At 42.4% G+C, this 10,000-nt stretch overlaps 2 protein-coding genes across 2 annotated transcripts in view; one reads left to right on the plus strand and one right to left on the minus strand.

Moving 5' to 3' along the window:
* The window catches only part of LOC123506216, a 40,356-nt gene extending 40,283 nt beyond the window's left edge, over window positions 1–73 (minus strand). The window contains exon 1 of the mRNA XM_045258140.1: window positions 1–73. This exon is cut by the window's left edge and continues 172 nt beyond it. The gene's annotated coding sequence lies outside the window, so the exon portion shown is untranslated.
* LOC123506217 overlaps window positions 1–10,000 on the plus strand; it is a 103,331-nt gene that overhangs the window by 14,991 nt on the left and 78,340 nt on the right. The window lies entirely within an intron of this gene.

Consider the following 10,000-nt stretch of genomic DNA (forward strand, 5'->3'; position numbering starts at 1 on the left):
CACTCACACGCCCACGCGAGGCACTGGCACCGTCACAGGCCTGGGGAGTGACTACGGCGGGCCCTGTGCCACCCCCGCGCCGGAAGTCCTGGGACCCAAACGAACATGATCCTTCTGCGAGTTGTCGATCCTTCATATTCGCTCAACTCTTCACGCTCCTTCTCTCTCTGCCTCTCCTCCTCGTGACTCCAAACTTCCAGTGACTTTTGAGGGACGTGTAAAGGTTCATTTCATCATATTTTCCCCTCTGCGTGGCATTTCATAGTCGCGTGTGGAATGTATGGGCAAAAAATCACAGTTGTATTAGTTGTGGTACTGTAGACAGCTGCCGTGGGAATCAGGGCTGCGTGTTATTGGTGGGACGAAGTGTGACGTCACGACGACCCCAGCAGATGATTGGTGAGGCTCAGTGACGCAGCCCATGAGGAACTAGAGACCCCGGCGAGGAACTGAGGCAAGTGGTGGCGTTGCCCTGTGGATCCTATTGTTTGTGTGGCTATAAATGGGTCTCCTTGGGTCTCGCCTGTCATCCTCCCACTAAAACCCGGATTTTGAGATGTTTTTGGCTTTTAATCCCTTCAGTACCATGACGCATTTCCATATTCATTCTGCTTACTATTGGGTGATTTTATACAGCTTCAGAAACTCATGTGGGAATTAAAATAGTGAAGACTGTGGACATTAATTACTCTTCTGACCTCCATAGAGCTTTCCTAATGTCAATAAGATGGTCTAATCGTACACAAATCTCAAGGTAGAAAAGTGTCCCAGTATTGAAGAGGTTTATGGTATTTTCAAGCAGCATGTGAGATGATTGGTCAGGTACTCGTCCTTACTAATCGGCCAGTAGTTTTATAATACACTCGAAAATCACAATAACTCGCTACGGTGACTGACGAATAAGACGATAAATTGACTCTTGCTCACTCACCTTTTAGTTACTCGGGAGGTAATTAATTAAGTTTTTCGTTTAATCATTCATGCTTTCTTTCATATAGAAGTGATGGAGAAATGACATTGTATATTTTTGTTATTCTTCATGATCTCAATTTCAACTTATTAATACAGACACAGACAGACAAACAGACAGACACGGAAAAAAAAGACTAAAACAAAAAGAAAGACATCAAGAAAAAAAAAATTAGGTAGTCAAAACATGCTTTTATTCAAACAGTAAATCTTATCTTATACATTACATCGATTCTTTACTAAGCCACAAAAATGTATTCACAGAGCTAACGGGAAGGAAAGTAATTGGTGGCTTTGTATCTCTCTCTCTCTCTCTCTTACGGATCTGCCAAGTTGATGTGGGAGGAGAATCGCGGTGAGGTTTTGAGGTCATTATCAATTACCTTAGCTGCTGTTATGATTTGGCTCCTTTTTTTTCGTTATTATTATTCTTTTACGCGATCCTCCTCTTCTTCTTCTTCTATTCCCTCTCGTATTCTCCTGTTATGATCCTGCTCTGTTTTTTTTTTGTTATTATTCTTTTACGCGATCCTTCTCTTCGTTTTCTTCTTCTTCTTTTATTCCTTCTCGTATTCTGCTATTATGATCTAACTTTGTTGTCGTTGTTGTTGTTGTTATTGTTGTTGTTGCTGTTGTTGATGTTACTCTTCGCCATCCTCCTCCTCCTCTTTCTTCTCCTCTGCTCTTCCTCCTTCTATTCCTATTATTTCATTATTTACTGTATTATTATCTCTTTGTAAGTTTGCTCGTATATTTATCAATTATACATGGTAAGTGTGTGTGTGTGTGTGTGTGTGTGTGTGTGTGTGTGTGTGTGTGTGTGTGTGTGTGTGTGTGTGTGTGTGTGTGTTCTCTCCTGTCACCATAATTATAACGAATTAATTAATGACGACAAAAAGAATTACATATGAGAGAGAGAGAGAGAGAGAGAGAGAGAGAGAGAGAGAGAGAGAGAGAGAGAGAGAGAGAGAGAGAGAGAGAGAGAGAGAGTAGCTTATCAGTAACATTTTAAGACTCGTGTTTGCTTACCCCACAAAAAAAAAGTTACGAAAAAGTGAAGAATAAAGTTTGTTGTTGGAAGTTACATAAGCGTCACTGGGAAGCGAAACAAGACGTGACTAACGGGATGGAAGGAAGGAGAAAACTGAATTGGAACGAAGGAAAAAGAAAGAAAATGATTAAAGATGATTTTAAAATAGAATACAATGGAAGACTATAAGAAGAATGAGGAGGAAGAAATAGGTAAAAAGAGAAGAAGAAGAAGAAGAAGAAACAGAAAAAAAAACAAGATCAAAATAAGGTGTAATTAAAGAAGATAATAACAATGGGTGAGAAAACTAAGATACTGGGAAAAGAAAAAGATGAAGAGGGAGTAAAGATTGTAGACAGAGGAAGGGGAGAGGAAGAAGAGGGAGAAGCAAGAGGGGAGATTATCCTGAATGTAGCAACTTGTGTTTTATCACCCTCCTCCCCTTCCCGCCTAATCTTCCTCCTCCTCCTCCTCCTCCTCCTCCTCCCTGGACCGTCTGCGCTGCCTTCCTCCTCCTCTATCTCTTTCTCCCTCCCGTTATTCATTCTCCTCCAGTCTTTCTTCTTCCTCTCTTCTCTCCTTTCCTCCACTTCATCATTTCCTGTTTCCTCGTGTTCCTCTTCTTTCCTCTTACTAATATTTCCTTTACAGTCCTCTTTTGTCTTACTCTTCAAGTTATTGTACTCTTTATTTAGAATCCTCCTCCTCCTCCTCCTCCTCCTCCTCCTCCTCCTCCTCCTCCTCCTCCTCCTCCTCCTGTGTCTGCGTGACGGGTGGTTGCTAGTGATACCCTTACTCACCACCACCACCACCACCACCATTAGTTGTACCATTATCGTCGCCACAACCATTACCACTACCACCACACCACCACCACCACCATCGTCAACACGTGATTAATTAGTCATGTCTCCATTATATCTCAAAGCTCAAATGACAGTGTTCTACTACTAACTACTAACTATTACTACTACTACTACTACTACTACTACTACTACTACTACTACTACTACTACTACTACTACTACTACTACTACTACTACTACTACTAGTATGAGGTTTTTTGTAGTGTGCCGATGGAGAAGGCCTGACCAGACGTAAACAAATAAATAAATAGATAGAAAAAAAGCAAATAAGATAAATACTTGAATGAAGAAGGAATAAATGAATTAAACTACTACTACTACTACTACTACTACTACTACTACTACTACTTATATCACCACCACCACTACCACCACCACCACCACAACCACCACCACCACCACCACAACCACTACCACTACCACCACTACCACCACCACCACCTTCACCACTGTACCACGTGATAAATACCCCTTTGCCTCCCTCGACACCACAGCTGCAAGTACCCTCTGAGTGCATCTGTCCGTGTGTCTGTTTTACCAAGTGTTCCTGTGTTGGTAGACGAAAGAGGGGAAGGAGAGAGGGGAAAGAGGGTAGAGAGGGGAGACTGTACCCCTCTCCCCTCTGCTGCTTCCGTTAAGGATCATATCACCTCCTTAGTGACTCTGATTTTCGACTTTGTGTTCTGGGGGGGGAGGGGGCGCTGAGATAACAGTATTTTGGCGAGTCCTCAAGATTTCAATTTATGGTGCCGAAGGTTTGGCAGATTCCGAGTGGTTTGTTCCGCTGTGATGAGAGAGAGAGAGAGAGAGAGAGAGAGAGAGAGAGAGAGAGAGAGAGAGAGAGATTTAAAGATAGCATCACTCTCCTAAACGCACAAAAAAGTCAGCGCAGGAATGAAAAACTAAACTAAACGAAGGAGAGAAAAAAAAATATTCACATGAAATAGATTAAAAAGAAAAATTACAGCAGCAACAATAACAATAACAATCTCAAACTACTACTACTACTACTACTACTACTACTACTACTACTACTACTACTACTACTACTACTACTACTACTACTACTACTACTACTACTACTACTACTACTACTACAAAAAAAAACTCACCCCACACACACACACATTTAGCCCACCAGGTGACAACACTCGAGGCTTGTGTTCTGTCAGCGATCCGTCATCAGCTGTTTACCTTTGAGAACAGCTGACTCCCTCTCTTTCACCTCCTTAACCCTTGCTGACTCCCTGCTGACTGCGATGCTGGCGTTACTGATACACTGATGGCTGGCGAATTTAGGGTAATGCAGACAGACAGACAGGCAGATAGACAGGGTGACATTGAAAGACATGGAAATTGACGAAAAAAATAGATAAATTGTTGGATTGACGTAATGATTGGTGGATTGACAGGTGGGTATGTAGATGGACAGCTTAAAAGGTTAGACTGACATGCGGGTAAGTTGATAAATAGGCAGAGTGACGAGGAGAGAGTGACAGGTATAAGACAGGAACATGTATAACTACTCAGAGGGTGACGGAGACAAGACACACGTACGAGAAGAATGGTGAAAACAACAACAATAACAATAACAATAACAACAATGACAGCAGCAACGTGAATAACAATAAAAGACAACAACTGATTGATAAGAAAATTTGTCGTAAAGATACATATGTAGATGGTTCGAAGGTCACATACACACACACACACACACACACACACACACACACACACACACACACACACACACACACACACACACACACACACACACACACACACACACACACACACACACACACACACACACACACACACACACACACACACACACACACACACACACACACACACACAGCACCGTGAAAGGGAAAGAAGACTAAATAAAGAGAAAAGGAAAAAAACTTGTAGCAAAACTCACAAAAAATAACAATAAATAAATAAATCAAATAGAATAAAAAAAAAAAATGCAAGACTATGAAAGACAAACAGACAGAGAGACAGACGCCAGGTGAAGGTGAACGGGCCCGCCTCACCTGCTTGAGTGTTACCTGAGCCTCGAGGACAGGTGAACCCCCCCATCCTCTCCCTTCCCCCTAACCCTCTCCCCCACCTCGTCCCTCAGCGCACCTTGTTTAATACACCTGTTCCATACGCACCATTATTTTTACTCGTTTTTCTTTTGTGTGTTTTTATTATGATAATTTTTTTTATTATAGAGTTTTCAGATTTATTTTCTTATTGTGTGTTTAGAGATTTGGAGAATTTTGTTGTGTTTTTACATTTATTAGAAGTTTTTGGAGTTTATCGACACACACACACACACACACACACACACACACACACACACACACACACACACACACACACACACACACACACACACACACACACACACACACACACACACACACACACACACACACACACACACACACACACGAGCAGACGCAGAAAGAAACATATACGAAGAAGCAGACAGACAGGCAGACAGACAGATAGACAGTCAGACAGACATAACCAGACGTATCGTATTTCATCACACACACACACACACACACACACACACACACACACACACACACACACACACACACACACACACACACACACACACACACACACACACACACACACACACACACACACACACACACACACATTACTCACTCAGAAAACACATTAGCTACACTAGGGAGAGAGAGAGAGAGAGAGAGAGAGAGAGAGAGAGAGAGAGAGAGAGAGAGAGAGAGAGAGAAAGGCAGAACACATTTGTAAGGTAAGTGTTTTTTCTGTCTGTTTTAAGCCTTACCTGTCATGCCAAAGCCTTAATTAGCCAGCACTCACCTGTCATACCTGGGAAAAGTGGAGGAAGAGGAGGAGGAGGAGGAGGAGGAGGAGGAGGAGGAGGAGGAGAAGGAGGAGGAGGAGGGGGAATGAATGAGGAATTAAGAAAAAAACAAGAGAGCAAAGGAAGGAAGGAAGAGAGCATGTAGTGAGATGTTTAGAGATGGATGACGTGTTACAGGAAGAGGAGGAGGAGAAGAAGGAAGAAGAGGAGGAGGAGGAGGAGGAGGAGGAGGAGGAGGAGGAGGAGGAGGAGGAGGAGGTCGAAAATTACCTGAGGAGTATATACTAATTAGGTAAAAAATGTTGCCATGCAAGTGTGATGTGTGTGTGTGTGTGTGTGTGTGTGTGTGTGTGTGTGTGTGTGTGTGTGTGTGTGTGTGTGTGTGTGTGTGTGAACTGGTATTCTCTCTTACACGTCACCATTCTATTTGTAAATACGCATCATTACTTCCTTCATACTCTCTCTCTCTCTCTCTCTCTCTCTCTCTCTCTCTCTCTCTCTCTCTCTCTCTCTCTCTCTCTCTCTCTCTCTCTCTCTCTCTCTCTCTCTCAGTTCCTACACCAAGCACCCACACTCGTTCTGACCTTGTCAAGGGCACCTCCTTCCTCTCCCCGCCCGCCCTCTCTTTCTCCTCTCACAACACCCCCCTTCCTCCGCCCTGCACCCAACGCCCCCCTCAAGACACACGCCAGGAGTTGTCAAGGGACGGACTTGCTACTTCTCTCTTTGGGGGGGAGGGGCTATTGTGACTGACCTATACTTGTGGAGGAGGAAAAGGAGTCATGAGATGTGAAGAGAGGAAAAATATGGTTGTGGAGGAGGCAAAGGAGGAGGAGTGAGGTGTGGAGAGAGGAAAAGTAAGGTTGTGGAGGAAAAGAAGAGTTTTACAAAAAAATACAAAGGAAAGCCAAACAGCAACAGACCTGTTGGTCCTTTCGAGGCTGTTTGGTAACTACTTCTAACTGGCTACAGATAAGAGAGACAGGACAGTACAGGAGAAGGAGGAGGAAGAAGAGGAATACAAAGGAAGACAAACAGCAACAGACCCTTAGGTCCTTAGGTCCTTACTAGGCTTTTTTTAGTTGTGTTTTAGTTGTGGAGGAGGAAAAGGAGGAGGAGGAATGATGTGTGAAGAGAGGAAAAAAGTAAGGATGTGGAAGAAAGGAGGAATTATGTGCAGAGAGAGAGAGAGAGAGAGAGAGAGAGAGAGAGAGAGAGAGAGAGAGGAAAAAGAAGGTAGGAGGAAAGTTACACTAGAAACTATAGCGGTGTTGACAAAGGAAAAGTAGAGAATAGAGAAAAAAAGGGGAAAAAAATTACGTAGATGAGAGGGAAGGAAAGAAATGGATAAAGAAATAATGGCAGAAAGAAACTAAGATGGAAAGAGAACAAATAAAGAAATGATCAGAAATTTGACGATAAGTGGAAATTTAAAAGGGAAAATTTTGTAGAGAAAGTGAGAGAGAAGAGATAAAAGAAAATACAGGAAATAGGAAAGATTTAATAAGTACGAAAGTTTGTGTGTAGAATGAGAGAGAGAGAGAGAGAGAGAGAGAGAGAGAGAGAGAGAGAGAGAGAGAGAGAGAGAGAGAGAGAGAGAGGAAATTTAGTAAGAGGAGAATGAGGATAAAAACTTGAGAAAAAGAAAAGAAAAGAGAGCAAATAAAGAGTAGAGAGAAAGATAAACAAGGAAAGAAAAAGATAAAGATTGTTGAGAAGAAGAAACAAAAAAAAATGAAGTAAAGGGAAGAGAAAAAGAGAGAAAGAAAATAACAGAAAATAAAGCTCTTTGAGAATGATAAAGAAATAGGAAGAAATAAGAAATAAAGAAAGAGAAGAGCGTTTTAATACAAGGAAATCTGAAGAGGAAAAATGTACGAGAGAGAGAGAGAGAGAGAGAGAGAGAGAGAGAGAGAGAGAGAGAGAGAGAGAGAGAGAGAGAGAGAGAGAGAGAGTTGAATAAAGGTATGAATAGAGAAAGGTATGGAAGGAATGTCGTTTTCAGAGCAAAGAATAGAGAGACAGAGAATAAAGGAAGAAGATGAAGGGGTGAGGGGGACAGATGAATAGTGAAGGTGATGGGATGTGATGGGAGTGATGGGGGAGTGTACATTGAGTGGGGAGATAAAACTGTAAAAAGGAAAGAGGAAGAAAGAGTAAGAGAAGTGGAAAAAAAAAATCACGTGAAAGAGAGTTGGATACGAATTAGGAAGTGGAAAAGGGTGGAGGAAAGATGATGAAGGAGAACGAAGAGGAGGAGGAGGAGGAGGAGGAGGAGGAGGAGGAGGAGGTGAACTTGAAGGAGTGGAGGTGAAGAGGTTACGGAAGAGGAAGAGGAGATGGAGAAGAGATGAGAGAGAGAAGAGGTGTGAGGAGAGGAGGAGCTGATGAGGAGAGGAAAGGGTGAAGAAGAAAGAGGAGGAGGAAGAGGAGAAAGGAATCGAGGAAAGGAAAAAAGAGTAAATATGTAAAGAAAGGAATACAATATAAACATAATACATACATACATACACATACATAAAGACATACATACATACATATATACATTGCTAATTAGAGAAGGAATAACTTATTGACTGATTAAATGCCTGCCTGCCTGCCTGCCTGCCTGCCTGCCTGCCTGCCTGCCTGCCTGCCTGCCTGCCTGCCTGCCTGCCTGCCTGCCTTCCTGCCTGCCTACCTGCCTGCCTACCTGACTGACGGACTGACTTACTGAATGAATGAATGAATAAATGAGGGAATTTCGTAACTGATCAGAATAAATTAACGAAACTAAACAAATTGAATGAATAAACTACCAACTGCTAAGACGAGACACAGAAAAAAAAAAAAAGACATTAGGATAATAAAACTTAGGAAATACGAAACAGAAAGAGAAAAAAGAGTAATGAGTGAATGTGGAAAGAAAGTTAAAAAGAGAAAGAAAAAGAAAGAAAGAAAGAAAGAAAGAATAGATGAATGAAAGAAACGAAGGAACAACACTAAAACGACGAGAGAGAGAGAGAGAGAGAGAGAGAGAGAGAGAGAGAGAGAGAGAGAGAGAGAGAGAGAGAGAGCAAGGAACACGTCGCTCACATTACTATTCAGGTTATCAGCGGAAGGTAGGAGAGGAGAGGCTGGCTTTCTCTCCTCCATGCGTGCTACCCCCAGGGAGGAGCACGAGAGGAAGTGTAGTAGCAGCAGCAGCAGTAGTAGTAGTAGTGGTGGTGGTGGTAGTGGGGGTGGTAGTCGTAGTAGTATAGAAGGATGAGGAGAAGATGGTTGTAGGAATTATAATAGTAGTAGTAGTAGTTTGGTACTAGTAGTAGTAGTAGTAGTAGCAACAGTAGTAGTACAAGGAGGAGGAGGAGGAGGAGGAGGAGGAGGAGGAGAAGGAGAAGGAGGAGAAGGAAGAAGAAGAAGAAGAAGAAGAAGAAGAAGAAGAAGAAGAAGAAGAAGAAGTAGAAGAAGAACAAAAACAAGAAGAACAAGAAGAACAAGAAGAAAAGGAAGAAGAAGAAATATCATAAACATAAAAAAATAAGCGAAATCAGAAAAATATACTTGTCATAGTCCTCCTCCTCCTCCTCCTCCTCCTCCTCCTCCTCCTCCTCCTCCTCCTCCTCCTCCTCCTCCTCCTCTTGGCTACCCTCCAGTCTCTCTCACCGCCGGGAGGAAGACACGGGCTGGCTGAGTCCGCGAGAGAGAGAGAGAGAGAGAGAGAGAGAGAAGCTGGTGCAAGTATTCTCGTCTATCTTTTTTTCCTTTCACTTCATTGTATCTGCCGGTTTGAGTTGACCTTTATGTCCAATCAGGAGGAGGAGGAGGAGGAGGAGGAGGAGGAGGAGGAGGAGGAGAGAGAGCGAGTTATTGGGGTCTTTAAAAAGCTGAGGGTTAAAATGGATTATTATAAAAGTATTTTGTTTCACTTTTGGTAATTTCGAAGCAAGTCTCTTATTGAGAACGCTTTGCTCTCTCACCACGACTATTCTCCAAGGTCACAGAGATGATTAGCGGGTTTTCAAGAGTGATAATAATTAATAATAATCAGTAATAATAATGTAGAATTTTTGTCATCTCTGCCTCTAGAACCGTGAAGACATCCTTAAAAACTCGTGTAAAGTTGAATAAAGCCTTTTGGAATAGTGTAGGTGATACATAGAAGTGTTTGAGATTACGAGCTTGAGGCACATACTCTGAAACACTTCCGCGCCGCGCCTTCACTATTTTCAATGGGCTCTAGTTAAAGTGACACGGGCTTTTAAGGATGTTTCTGTAATTCTAATGACATATTAACAAGTT

This window comes from Portunus trituberculatus, chromosome 19, assembly GCF_017591435.1.
Source record: "Portunus trituberculatus isolate SZX2019 chromosome 19, ASM1759143v1, whole genome shotgun sequence".
NCBI lineage: Eukaryota > Metazoa > Arthropoda > Malacostraca > Decapoda > Portunidae > Portunus > Portunus trituberculatus.